This window comes from Pelobates fuscus, chromosome 2, assembly GCF_036172605.1.
Source record: "Pelobates fuscus isolate aPelFus1 chromosome 2, aPelFus1.pri, whole genome shotgun sequence".
Lineage (NCBI taxonomy): Eukaryota > Metazoa > Chordata > Amphibia > Anura > Pelobatidae > Pelobates > Pelobates fuscus.
The window spans coordinates 355,515,498-355,528,222 of record NC_086318.1 but is presented as its reverse complement, the minus strand read 5'-3'; the positions used below and the strand labels follow the sequence as shown (position 1 = coordinate 355,528,222).

Genomic DNA, 12,725 nt, shown 5'->3' with positions numbered 1-12,725 from the left:
AAGGAAAGGCTTCCCAGCGGGCGTGCCTTTGAATGTACCCGTCATGTCATACTTACCTGGCAGGGGAGCAATAGCCATGATCCCTAAGGTGGCTCTCCCAGAGTGAGGCTGGTTCATTGCACTCCGTACCAGTTGACCTCTGCGATTTCCTCAAATGTGGGAAACTCGACTGCATAATTTATGGTAGTGGGGGACTGCGTTCGCGCTTTCCCCTGTTTTTGCTTGTTTGACAAAAATAGAGAACTTCACCCGTCTTCTTTGGCTCTTACTTTCCGCATCAAGCAGGCAGCGACAATCATTTCCTAGGCTTGATCATTTTTATTATCTATGTTTTCTGGAGACCAGTTTTAAGCCAGAATTTCACTTTTTATTTTAACTTTTCAGCTTTTTTTTCATCATTTTTTTATCCTGACTTCTTTTGATTTATTGTATGCTTCAATGCAATGGAAGAAATAAAGAATTGGAGACCTATATTACGTCTTCCAACAGAACGTAACGTTTGATTGAATTTCTGGGAAAAAAAGATTTTCTGGATCAAGGCAGTGAATTGCCGCTTGAGACAATCAGACCAAACCTTAGGAATAGCTGGGTGGTCGCTAGCACTTACTAATGAACACCATGGAATTTTGAAAAAGCCACCACAAATGTTCTTTCAGCCCTGTTGAGTGTGGATGAAGAGAAGACAGGTGCTAGGCAAGGGTCATTCCTATCGATGGAGTCATGAAATGTGTGACTTTGGGGACGAACGTAGACCAGCGGATTGTGTACTCTGCCTAATGGCTGCTGTAGTAGAATCTTGGCAAAACTGTTTCCAAAGAGAGAAAAAAAATTGTACAAGGTTTGCTGCAAGATATGGTTGCCCTCACTCTCTGTTATAGGTTTGGAACCATTCCAAGATGCCATATAAGAAGACCGAGGAATTTGTTGGGGTTTAAGCTTCCCTGTAGGAGGAAGCGGGCCTAATTAGAATATTGCCTCCCATAATCCTTTGCAATGGCTTATGGTCATGAACTTTTTCTCACCGCTGTCTTAAAGTGTCCTTACGTGGTAGCTCTTAAAAGCTGGCCCACTTGAACAGCTAGCTTTGCGCAGTGGCAGTATCGTAGCCCATGAGGTCAATCCGAGGCGTGATTATTGCTAATTGAAAACTTTACCCAATACCCTGCCATGATGACTTGAAATACAGTCAGCATTGGCAATTTTTGACAGGCTCTAAGGAGACTGAAAGATTGGTTTAATAAAAGTTTATGGCGCCCCATGTCTAGGGCGTGTCTTACGTGACTCCCGTTTCTTCCTGAGCTCTGTTGCACCATTCCTTCCGCTGGCTTCTTAGCATTTCCCTTTTACCTTTCTCTCCCACTGAATTCACTTGTTTCCGGCAGCACACTATTCTCACTACATGCTACGAATTCCCATCCTTCGGCTCATTGGCCTAGCATTTGCCTTTATGCAAATTGCTCCTTCGCACCCTGAATCCAGCTCAATTATTCACACCTAACCACCTGAAGGCACTAAAATTACTGGTAGCTAAGGAAAACAACGATCAGCCACGAGGTTTGGTAATCTTTTGTAGCCTTCTATCATTTGGATTATTTATTTGCTTTTTTTTTTTTTTAAACTTACTTTATTATTTCACCACAGCCTAAAGGAAAGGCTTCCCAGCGGGCGTGCCTTTGAATGTACCCATCATGTCATACTTACCTGGCAGGGGAGCAATAGCCATGATCCCTAAGGTGGCTCTCCCAGAGTGAGGCTGGTTCATTGCACTCCGTACCAGTTGACCTCTGCGATTTCCTCAAATGTGGGAAACTCGACTGCATAATTTATGGTAGTGGGGGACTGCGTTCGCGCTTTCCCCTGTGTTTGCTTGTTTGACAAAAATAGAGAACTTCACCAATTCTGACGAAGGATAATTTCAGCCACGGCACCCGTCTTCTTTGGCTCTTACTTTCCGCATCAAGCAGGCAGCGACAATCATTTCCTAGGCTTGATCATTTTTATTATCTATGTTTTCTGGAGACCAGTTTTAAGCCAGAATTTCACTTTTTATTTTAACTTTTCAGCTTTTTTTTCATCATTTTTTTATCCTGACTTCTTTTGATTTATTGTATGCTTCAATGCAATGGAAGAAATAAAGAATTGGAGACCTATATTACGTCTTCCAACAGAACGTAACGTTTGATTGAATTTCTGGGAAAAAAAAAATTTCTGGATCAAGGCAGTGAATTGCCGCTTGAGACAATCAGACCAAACCTTAGGAATAGCTGGGTGGTCGCTAGCACTTACTAATGAACACCATGGAATTTTGAAAAAGCCACCACAAATGTTCTTTCAGCCCTGTTGAGTGTGGATGAAGAGAAGACAGGTGCTAGGCAAGGGTCATTCCTATCGATGGAGTCATGAAATGTGTGACTTTGGGGACGAACGTAGACCAGCGGATTGTGTACTCTGCCTAATGGCTGCTGTAGTAGAATCTTGGCAAAACCGTTTCCAAAGAGAGAAAAAAAATTGTACAAGGTTTGCTGCAAGATATGGTTGCCCTCACTCTCTGTTATAGGTTTGGAACCATTCCAAGATGCCATATAAGAAGACCGAGGAATTTGTTGGGGTTTAAGCTTCCCTGTAGGAGGAAGCGGGCCTAATTAGAATATTGCCTCCCACAATCCTTTGCAATGGCTTATGGTCATGAACTTTTTCTCACCGCTGTCTTAAAGTGTCCTTACGTGGTAGCTCTTAAAAGCTGGCCCACTTGAACAGTTATCTTTGCGCAGTGGCAGTATCGTAGCCCATGAGGTCAATCCGAGGCGTGATTATTGCTAATTGAAAACTTTACCCAATACCCCGCCATGATGACTTGAAATACAGTCAGCATTGGCAATTTTTGACAGGCTCTAAGGGGACTGAAAGATTGGTTTAAAAAAAGTTTATGGCGCCCCATGTCTAGGGCGTGTCTTACGTGACTCCAGTTTCTTCCTGAGCTCTGTTGCACCATTCCTTCCGCTGGCTTCCTTGCATTTCCCTTTTACCTTTCTCTCCCACTGAATCCACTTGTTTCCGGCAGCACACTATTCTCACTACATGCTACGAATTCCCATCCTTCGGCTCATTGGCCTAGCATTTGCCTTTATGCAAATTGCTCCTTCGCACCCTGAATCCAGCTCAATTATTCACACCTAACCACCTGAAGGCACTAAAATTACTGGTAGCTAAGGAAAACAACGATCAGTCACGAGGTTTGGTAATCTTTTGTAGCCTTCTATCATTTGGATTATTTATTTGCTCTTCTTTTTTTTTTTTTTAACTTGCTTTATTATTTCACCACAGCCTAAAGGAAAGGCTTCCCAGCGGGCGTGCCTTTGAATGTACCCGTCATGTCATACTTACCTGGCAGGGGAGCAATAGCCATGCTCCCTAAGGTGGCTCTCCCAGAGTGAGGCTGGTTCATTGCACTCCGTACCAGTTGACCTCTGCGATTTCCTCAAATGTGGGAAACTCGACTGCATAATTTATGGTAGTGGGGGACTGCGTTCGCGCTTTCCCCTGTGTTTGCTTGTTTGACAAAAATAGAGAACTTCACCAATTCTGATGAAGGATAATTTCAGCCACGGCACCCGTCTTCTTTGGCTCTTACTTTCCACATCAAGCAGGCAGCGACAATCATTTCCTAGGCTTGATCATTTTTATTATCTATGTTTTCTGGAGACCAGTTTTAAGCCAGAATTTCACTTTTTATTTTAACTTTTCAGCTTTTTTTTCATCATTTTTTTATCCTGACTTCTTTTGATTTATTGTATGCTTCAATGCAATGGAAGAAATAAAGAATTGGAGACCTATATTACGTCTTCCAACAGAACGTAACGTTTGATTGAATTTCTGGGAAAAAAAGATTTTCTGGATCAAGGCAGTGAATTGCCGCTTGAGACAATCAGACCAAACCTTAGGAATAGCTGGGTGGTCGCTAGCACTTACTAATGAACACCATGGAATTTTGAAAAAGCCACCACAAATGTTCTTTCAGCCCTGTTGAGTGTGGATGAAGAGAAGACAGGTGCTAGGCAAGGGTCATTCCTATCGATGCAGTCATGAAATGTGTGACTTTGGGGACGAACGTAGACCAGCGGATTGTGTACTCTGCCTAATGGCTGCTGTAGTAGAATCTTGGCAAAACTGTTTCCAAAGAGAGAAAAAAAATTGTACAAGGTTTGCTGCAAGATATGGTTGCCCTCACTCTCTGTTATAGGTTTGGAACCATTCCAAGATGCCATATAAGAAGACCGAGGAATTTGTTGGGGTTTAAGCTTCCCTGTAGGAGGAAGCGGGCCTAATTAGAATATTGCCTCCCATAATCCTTTGCAATGGCTTATGGTCATGAACTTTTTCTCACCGCTGTCTTAAAGTGTCCTTACGTGGTAGCTCTTAAAAGCTGGCCCACTTGAACAGCTAGCTTTGCGCAGTGGCAGTATCGTAGCCCATGAGGTCAATCCGAGGCGTGATTATTGCTAATTGAAAACTTTACCCAATACCCTGCCATGATGACTTGAAATACAGTCAGCATTGGCAATTTTTGACAGGCTCTAAGGAGACTGAAAGATTGGTTTAATAAAAGTTTATGGCGCCCCATGTCTAGGGCGTGTCTTACGTGACTCCCGTTTCTTCCTGAGCTCTGTTGCACCATTCCTTCCGCTGGCTTCTTAGCATTTCCCTTTTACCTTTCTCTCCCACTGAATTCACTTGTTTCCGGCAGCACACTATTCTCACTACATGCTACGAATTCCCATCCTTCGGCTCATTGGCCTAGCATTTGCCTTTATGCAAATTGCTCCTTCGCACCCTGAATCCAGCTCAATTATTCACACCTAACCACCTGAAGGCACTAAAATTACTGGTAGCTAAGGAAAACAACGATCAGCCACGAGGTTTGGTAATCTTTTGTAGCCTTCTATCATTTGGATTATTTATTTGCTTTTTTTTTTTTTTAAACTTACTTTATTATTTCACCACAGCCTAAAGGAAAGGCTTCCCAGCGGGCGTGCCTTTGAATGTACCCATCATGTCATACTTACCTGGCAGGGGAGCAATAGCCATGATCCCTAAGGTGGCTCTCCCAGAGTGAGGCTGGTTCATTGCACTCCGTACCAGTTGACCTCTGCGTTTTCCTCAAATGTGGGAAACTCGACTGCATAATTTATGGTAGTGGGGGACTGCGTTCGCGCTTTCCCCTGTGTTTGCTTGTTTGACAAAAATAGAGAACTTCACCAATTCTGACGAAGGATAATTTCAGCCACGGCACCCGTCTTCTTTGGCTCTTACTTTCCGCATCAAGCAGGCAGCGACAATCATTTCCTAGGCTTGATCATTTTTATTATCTATGTTTTCTGGAGACCAGTTTTAAGCCAGAATTTCACTTTTTATTTTAACTTTTCAGCTTTTTTTTCATCATTTTTTTATCCTGACTTCTTTTGATTTATTGTATGCTTCAATGCAATGGAAGAAATAAAGAATTGGAGACCTATATTACGTCTTCCAACAGAACGTAACGTTTGATTGAATTTCTGGGAAAAAAAAAATTTCTGGATCAAGGCAGTGAATTGCCGCTTGAGACAATCAGACCAAACCTTAGGAATAGCTGGGTGGTCGCTAGCACTTACTAATGAACACCATGGAATTTTGAAAAAGCCACCACAAATGTTCTTTCAGCCCTGTTGAGTGTGGATGAAGAGAAGACAGGTGCTAGGCAAGGGTCATTCCTATCGATGGAGTCATGAAATGTGTGACTTTGGGGACGAACGTAGACCAGCGGATTGTGTACTCTGCCTAATGGCTGCTGTAGTAGAATCTTGGCAAAACCGTTTCCAAAGAGAGAAAAAAAATTGTACAAGGTTTGCTGCAAGATATGGTTGCCCTCACTCTCTGTTATAGGTTTGGAACCATTCCAAGATGCCATATAAGAAGACCGAGGAATTTGTTGGGGTTTAAGCTTCCCTGTAGGAGGAAGCGGGCCTAATTAGAATATTGCCTCCCACAATCCTTTGCAATGGCTTATGGTCATGAACTTTTTCTCACCGCTGTCTTAAAGTGTCCTTACGTGGTAGCTCTTAAAAGCTGGCCCACTTGAACAGTTATCTTTGCGCAGTGGCAGTATCGTAGCCCATGAGGTCAATCTGAGGCGTGATTATTGCTAATTGAAAACTTTACCCAATACCCCGCCATGATGACTTGAAATACAGTCAGCATTGGCAATTTTTGACAGGCTCTAAGGGGACTGAAAGATTGGTTTAAAAAAAGTTTATGGCACCCCATGTCTAGGGCGTGTCTTACGTGACTCCCGTTTCTTCCTGAGCTCTGTTGCACCATTCCTTCCGCTGGCTTCCTTGCATTTCCCTTTTACCTTTCTCTCCCACTGAATCCACTTGTTTCCGGCAGCACACTATTCTCACTACATGCTACGAATTCCCATCCTTCGGCTCATTGGCCTAGCATTTGCCTTTATGCAAATTGCTCCTTCGCACCCTGAATCCAGCTCAATTATTCACACCTAACCACCTGAAGGCACTAAAATTACTGGTAGCTAAGGAAAACAACGATCAGCCACGAGGTTTGGTAATCTTTTGTAGCCTTCTATCATTTGGATTATTTATTTGCTCTTCTTTTTTTTTTTTTTTAACTTGCTTTATTATTTCACCACAGCCTAAAGGAAAGGCTTCCCAGCGGGCGTGCCTTTGAATGTACCCGTCATGTCATACTTACCTGGCAGGGGAGCAATAGCCATGCTCCCTAAGGTGGCTCTCCCAGAGTGAGGCTGGTTCATTGCACTCCGTACCAGTTGACCTCTGCGATTTCCTCAAATGTGGGAAACTCGACTGCATAATTTATGGTAGTGGGGGACTGCGTTCGCGCTTTCCCCTGTGTTTGCTTGTTTGACAAAAATAGAGAACTTCACCAATTCTGATGAAGGATAATTTCAGCCACGGCACCCGTCTTCTTTGGCTCTTACTTTCCACATCAAGCAGGCAGCGACAATCATTTCCTAGGCTTGATCATTTTTATTATCTATGTTTTCTGGAGACCAGTTTTAAGCCAGAATTTCACTTTTTATTTTAACTTTTCAGCTTTTTTTTCATCATTTTTTTATCCTGACTTCTTTTGATTTATTGTATGCTTCAATGCAATGGAAGAAATAAAGAATTGGAGACCTATATTACGTCTTCCAACAGAACGTAACGTTTGATTGAATTTCTGGGAAAAAAAGATTTTCTGGATCAAGGCAGTGAATTGCCGCTTGAGACAATCAGACCAAACCTTAGGAATAGCTGGGTGGTCGCTAGCACTTACTAATGAACACCATGGAATTTTGAAAAAGCCACCACAAATGTTCTTTCAGCCCTGTTGAGTGTGGATGAAGAGAAGACAGGTGCTAGGCAAGGGTCATTCCTATCGATGGAGTCATGAAATGTGTGACTTTGGGGACGAACGTAGACCAGCGGATTGTGTACTCTGCCTAATGGCTGCTGTAGTAGAATCTTGGCAAAACTGTTTCCAAAGAGAGAAAAAAAATTGTACAAGGTTTGCTGCAAGATATGGTTGCCCTCACTCTCTGTTATAGGTTTGGAACCATTCCAAGATGCCATATAAGAAGACCGAGGAATTTGTTGGGGTTTAAGCTTCCCTGTAGGAGGAAGCGGGCCTAATTAGAATATTGCCTCCCATAATCCTTTGCAATGGCTTATGGTCATGAACTTTTTCTCACCGCTGTCTTAAAGTGTCCTTACGTGGTAGCTCTTAAAAGCTGGCCCACTTGAACAGCTAGCTTTGCGCAGTGGCAGTATCGTAGCCCATGAGGTCAATCCGAGGCGTGATTATTGCTAATTGAAAACTTTACCCAATACCCTGCCATGATGACTTGAAATACAGTCAGCATTGGCAATTTTTGACAGGCTCTAAGGAGACTGAAAGATTGGTTTAATAAAAGTTTATGGCGCCCCATGTCTAGGGCGTGTCTTACGTGACTCCCGTTTCTTCCTGAGCTCTGTTGCACCATTCCTTCCGCTGGCTTCTTAGCATTTCCCTTTTACCTTTCTCTCCCACTGAATTCACTTGTTTCCGGCAGCACACTATTCTCACTACATGCTACGAATTCCCATCCTTCGGCTCATTGGCCTAGCATTTGCCTTTATGCAAATTGCTCCTTCGCACCCTGAATCCAGCTCAATTATTCACACCTAACCACCTGAAGGCACTAAAATTACTGGTAGCTAAGGAAAACAACGATCAGCCACGAGGTTTGGTAATCTTTTGTAGCCTTCTATCATTTGGATTATTTATTTGCTTTTTTTTTTTTTTTAAACTTACTTTATTATTTCACCACAGCCTAAAGGAAAGGCTTCCCAGCGGGCGTGCCTTTGAATGTACCCATCATGTCATACTTACCTGGCAGGGGAGCAATAGCCATGATCCCTAAGGTGGCTCTCCCAGAGTGAGGCTGGTTCATTGCACTCCGTACCAGTTGACCTCTGCGATTTCCTCAAATGTGGGAAACTCGACTGCATAATTTATGGTAGTGGGGGACTGCGTTCGCGCTTTCCCCTGTGTTTGCTTGTTTGACAAAAATAGAGAACTTCACCAATTCTGACGAAGTATAATTTCAGCCACGGCACCCGTCTTCTTTGGCTCTTACTTTCCGCATCAAGCAGGCAGCGACAATCATTTCCTAGGCTTGATCATTTTTATTATCTATGTTTTCTGGAGACCAGTTTTAAGCCAGAATTTCACTTTTTATTTTAACTTTTCAGCTTTTTTTTCATCATTTTTTTATCCTGACTTCTTTTGATTTATTGTATGCTTCAATGCAATGGAAGAAATAAAGAATTGGAGACCTATATTACGTCTTCCAACAGAACGTAACGTTTGATTGAATTTCTGGGAAAAAAAAAATTTCTGGATCAAGGCAGTGAATTGCCGCTTGAGACAATCAGACCAAACCTTAGGAATAGCTGGGTGGTCGCTAGCACTTACTAATGAACACCATGGAATTTTGAAAAAGCCACCACAAATGTTCTTTCAGCCCTGTTGAGTGTGGATGAAGAGAAGACAGGTGCTAGGCAAGGGTCATTCCTATCGATGGAGTCATGAAATGTGTGACTTTGGGGACGAACGTAGACCAGCGGATTGTGTACTCTGCCTAATGGCTGCTGTAGTAGAATCTTGGCAAAACCGTTTCCAAAGAGAGAAAAAAAATTGTACAAGGTTTGCTGCAAGATATGGTTGCCCTCACTCTCTGTTATAGGTTTGGAACCATTCCAAGATGCCATATAAGAAGACCGAGGAATTTGTTGGGGTTTAAGCTTCCCTGTAGGAGGAAGCGGGCCTAATTAGAATATTGCCTCCCACAATCCTTTGCAATGGCTTATGGTCATGAACTTTTTCTCACCGCTGTCTTAAAGTGTCCTTACGTGGTAGCTCTTAAAAGCTGGCCCACTTGAACAGGTATCTTTGCGCAGTGGCAGTATCGTAGCCCATGAGGTCAATCCGAGGCGTGATTATTGCTAATTGAAAACTTTACCCAATACCCCGCCATGATGACTTGAAATACAGTCAGCATTGGCAATTTTTGACAGGCTCTAAGGGGACTGAAAGATTGGTTTAAAAAAAGTTTATGGCGCCCCATGTCTAGGGCGTGTCTTACGTGACTCCCGTTTCTTCCTGAGCTCTGTTGCACCATTCCTTCCGCTGGCTTCCTTGCATTTCCCTTTTACCTTTCTCTCCCACTGAATCCACTTGTTTCCGGCAGCACACTATTCTCACTACATGCTACGAATTCCCATCCTTCGGCTCATTGGCCTAGCATTTGCCTTTATGCAAATTGCTCCTTCGCACCCTGAATCCAGCTCAATTATTCACACCTAACCACCTGAAGGCACTAAAATTACTGGTAGCTAAGGAAAACAACGATCAGCCACGAGGTTTGGTAATCTTTTGTAGCCTTCTATCATTTGGATTATTTATTTGCTCTTCTTTTTTTTTTTTTTTAACTTGCTTTATTATTTCACCACAGCCTAAAGGAAAGGCTTCCCAGCGGGCGTGCCTTTGAATGTACCCGTCATGTCATACTTACCTGGCAGGGGAGCAATAGCCATGCTCCCTAAGGTGGCTCTCCCAGAGTGAGGCTGGTTCATTGCACTCCGTACCAGTTGACCTCTGCGATTTCCTCAAATGTGGGAAACTCGACTGCATAATTTATGGTAGTGGGGGACTGCGTTCGCGCTTTCCTCTGTGTTTGCTTGTTTGACAAAAATAGAGAACTTCACCAATTCTGATGAAGGATAATTTCAGCCACGGCACCCGTCTTCTTTGGCTCTTACTTTCCGCATCAAGCAGGCAGCGACAATCATTTCCTAGGCTTGATCATTTTTATTATCTATGTTTTCTGGAGACCAGTTTTAAGCCAGAATTTCACTTTTTATTTTAACTTTTCAGCTTTTTTTTCATCATTTTTTTATCCTGACTTCTTTTGATTTATTGTATGCTTCAATGCAATGGAAGAAATAAAGAATTGGAGACCTATATTACGTCTTCCAACAGAACGTAACGTTTGATTGAATTTCTGGGAAAAAAAAAATTTCTGGATCAAGGCAGTGAATTGCCGCTTGAGACAATCAGACCAAACCTTAGGAATAGCTGGGTGGTCGCTAGCACTTACTAATGAACACCATGGAATTTTGAAAAAGCCACCACAAATGTTCTTTCAGCCCTGTTGAGTGTGGATGAAGAGAAGACAGGTGCTAGGCAAGGGTCATTCCTATCGATGGAGTCATGAAATGTGTGACTTTGGGGACGAACGTAGACCAGCGGATTGTGTACTCTGCCTAATGGCTGCTGTAGTAGAATCTTGGCAAAACCGTTTCCAAAGAGAGAAAAAAAATTGTACAAGGTTTGCTGCAAGATATGGTTGCCCTCACTCTCTGTTATAGGTTTGGAACCATTCCAAGATGCCATATAAGAAGACCGAGGAATTTGTTGGGGTTTAAGCTTCCCTGTAGGAGGAAGCGGGCCTAATTAGAATATTGCCTCCCACAATCCTTTGCAATGGCTTATGGTCATGAACTTTTTCTCACCGCTGTCTTAAAGTGTCCTTACGTGGTAGCTCTTAAAAGCTGGCCCACTTGAACAGTTATATTTGCGCAGTGGCAGTATCGTAGCCCATGAGGTCAATCCGAGGCGTGATTATTGCTAATTGAAAACTTTACCCAATACCCCGCCATGATGACTTGAAATACAGTCAGCATTGGCAATTTTTGACAGGCTCTAAGGGGACTGAAAGATTGGTTTAAAAAAAGTTTATGGCGCCCCATGTCTAGGGCGTGTCTTACGTGACTCCCGTTTCTTCCTGAGCTCTGTTGCACCATTCCTTCCGCTGGCTTCCTTGCATTTCCCTTTTACCTTTCTCTCCCACTGAATCCACTTGTTTCCGGCAGCACACTATTCTCACTACATGCTACGAATTCCCATCCTTCGGCTCATTGGCCTAGCATTTGCCTTTATGCAAATTGCTCCTTCGCACCCTGAATCCAGCTCAATTATTCACACCTAACCACCTGAAGGCACTAAAATTACTGGTAGCTAAGGAAAACAACGATCAGCCACGAGGTTTGGTAATCTTTTGTAGCCTTCTATCATTTGGATTATTTATTTGCTCTTCTTTTTTTTTTTTTTTAACTTGCTTTATTATTTCACCACAGCCTAAAGGAAAGGCTTCCCAGCGGGCGTGCCTTTGAATGTACCCGTCATGTCATACTTACCTGGCAGGGGAGCAATAGCCATGCTCCCTAAGGTGGCTCTCCTAGAGTGAGGCTGGTTCATTGCACTCCGTACCAGTTGACCTCTGCGATTTCCTCAAATGTGGGAAACTCGACTGCATAATTTATGGTAGTGGGGGACTGCGTTCGCGCTTTCCCCTGTGTTTGCTTGTTTGACAAAAATAGAGAACTTCACCAATTCTGATGAAGGATAATTTCAGCCACGGCACCCGTCTTCTTTGGCTCTTACTTTCCACATCAAGCAGGCAGCGACAATCATTTCCTAGGCTTGATCATTTTTATTATCTATGTTTTCTGGAGACCAGTTTTAAGCCAGAATTTCACTTTTTATTTTAACTTTTCAGCTTTTTTTTCATCATTTTTTTATCCTGACTTCTTTTGATTTATTGTATGCTTCAATGCAATGGAAGAAATAAAGAATTGGAGACCTATATTACGTCTTCCAACAGAACGTAACGTTTGATTGAATTTCTGGGAAAAAAAGATTTTCTGGATCAAGGCAGTGAATTGCCGCTTGAGACAATCAGACCAAACCTTAGGAATAGCTGGGTGGTCGCTAGCACTTACTAATGAACACCATGGAATTTTGAAAAAGCCACCACAAATGTTCTTTCAGCCCTGTTGAGTGTGGATGAAGAGAAGACAGGTGCTAGGCAAGGGTCATTCCTATCGATGGAGTCATGAAATGTGTGACTTTGGGGACGAACGTAGACCAGCGGATTGTGTACTCTGCCTAATGGCTGCTGTAGTAGAATCTTGGCAAAACTGTTTCCAAAGAGAGAAAAAAAATTGTACAAGGTTTGCTGCAAGATATGGTTGCCCTCACTCTCTGTTATAGGTTTGGAACCATTCCAAGATGCCATATAAGAAGACCGAGGAATTTGTTGGGGTTTAAGCTTCCCTGTAGGAGGA

At 42.9% G+C, this 12,725-nt stretch overlaps 15 non-coding genes across 15 annotated transcripts; all 15 read left to right on the top strand.

Moving 5' to 3' along the window:
- Nucleotides 1-48: 48 nt before the first annotated feature.
- On the top strand, nucleotides 49-215 carry LOC134590124 (U1 spliceosomal RNA). Its single transcript, XR_010087096.1, has one exon. It is a non-coding gene; the product is annotated as a U1 spliceosomal RNA (small nuclear RNA).
- An 865-nt stretch (nucleotides 216-1,080) lies between these two features.
- On the top strand, nucleotides 1,081-1,221 carry LOC134593339 (U4 spliceosomal RNA). The gene has a single exon (XR_010089834.1). It is a non-coding gene; the product is annotated as a U4 spliceosomal RNA (small nuclear RNA).
- A 472-nt stretch (nucleotides 1,222-1,693) lies between these two features.
- On the top strand, nucleotides 1,694-1,860 carry LOC134590123 (U1 spliceosomal RNA). The gene has a single exon (XR_010087095.1). It is a non-coding gene; the product is annotated as a U1 spliceosomal RNA (small nuclear RNA).
- An 899-nt stretch (nucleotides 1,861-2,759) lies between these two features.
- LOC134593098 (U4 spliceosomal RNA) lies at nucleotides 2,760-2,900 on the top strand. The gene has a single exon (XR_010089629.1). It is a non-coding gene; the product is annotated as a U4 spliceosomal RNA (small nuclear RNA).
- A 476-nt stretch (nucleotides 2,901-3,376) lies between these two features.
- On the top strand, nucleotides 3,377-3,543 carry LOC134590669 (U1 spliceosomal RNA). The gene has a single exon (XR_010087558.1). It is a non-coding gene; the product is annotated as a U1 spliceosomal RNA (small nuclear RNA).
- Nucleotides 3,544-4,442: 899 nt separating this feature from the next.
- On the top strand, nucleotides 4,443-4,583 carry LOC134593337 (U4 spliceosomal RNA). The gene has a single exon (XR_010089833.1). It is a non-coding gene; the product is annotated as a U4 spliceosomal RNA (small nuclear RNA).
- A 472-nt stretch (nucleotides 4,584-5,055) lies between these two features.
- LOC134590852 (U1 spliceosomal RNA) lies at nucleotides 5,056-5,222 on the top strand. The gene has a single exon (XR_010087716.1). It is a non-coding gene; the product is annotated as a U1 spliceosomal RNA (small nuclear RNA).
- An 899-nt stretch (nucleotides 5,223-6,121) lies between these two features.
- On the top strand, nucleotides 6,122-6,262 carry LOC134593511 (U4 spliceosomal RNA). Its single transcript, XR_010089983.1, has one exon. It is a non-coding gene; the product is annotated as a U4 spliceosomal RNA (small nuclear RNA).
- A 477-nt stretch (nucleotides 6,263-6,739) lies between these two features.
- Nucleotides 6,740-6,906, top strand: LOC134590668 (U1 spliceosomal RNA). The gene has a single exon (XR_010087557.1). It is a non-coding gene; the product is annotated as a U1 spliceosomal RNA (small nuclear RNA).
- An 899-nt stretch (nucleotides 6,907-7,805) lies between these two features.
- On the top strand, nucleotides 7,806-7,946 carry LOC134593336 (U4 spliceosomal RNA). Its single transcript, XR_010089832.1, has one exon. It is a non-coding gene; the product is annotated as a U4 spliceosomal RNA (small nuclear RNA).
- Nucleotides 7,947-8,419: 473 nt separating this feature from the next.
- LOC134590122 (U1 spliceosomal RNA) lies at nucleotides 8,420-8,586 on the top strand. Its single transcript, XR_010087094.1, has one exon. It is a non-coding gene; the product is annotated as a U1 spliceosomal RNA (small nuclear RNA).
- An 899-nt stretch (nucleotides 8,587-9,485) lies between these two features.
- LOC134593097 (U4 spliceosomal RNA) lies at nucleotides 9,486-9,626 on the top strand. Its single transcript, XR_010089628.1, has one exon. It is a non-coding gene; the product is annotated as a U4 spliceosomal RNA (small nuclear RNA).
- A 477-nt stretch (nucleotides 9,627-10,103) lies between these two features.
- LOC134591115 (U1 spliceosomal RNA) lies at nucleotides 10,104-10,270 on the top strand. Its single transcript, XR_010087940.1, has one exon. It is a non-coding gene; the product is annotated as a U1 spliceosomal RNA (small nuclear RNA).
- An 899-nt stretch (nucleotides 10,271-11,169) lies between these two features.
- Nucleotides 11,170-11,310, top strand: LOC134593554 (U4 spliceosomal RNA). Its single transcript, XR_010090019.1, has one exon. It is a non-coding gene; the product is annotated as a U4 spliceosomal RNA (small nuclear RNA).
- Nucleotides 11,311-11,787: 477 nt separating this feature from the next.
- LOC134590731 (U1 spliceosomal RNA) lies at nucleotides 11,788-11,954 on the top strand. Its single transcript, XR_010087612.1, has one exon. It is a non-coding gene; the product is annotated as a U1 spliceosomal RNA (small nuclear RNA).
- Nucleotides 11,955-12,725: the final 771 nt, after the last annotated feature.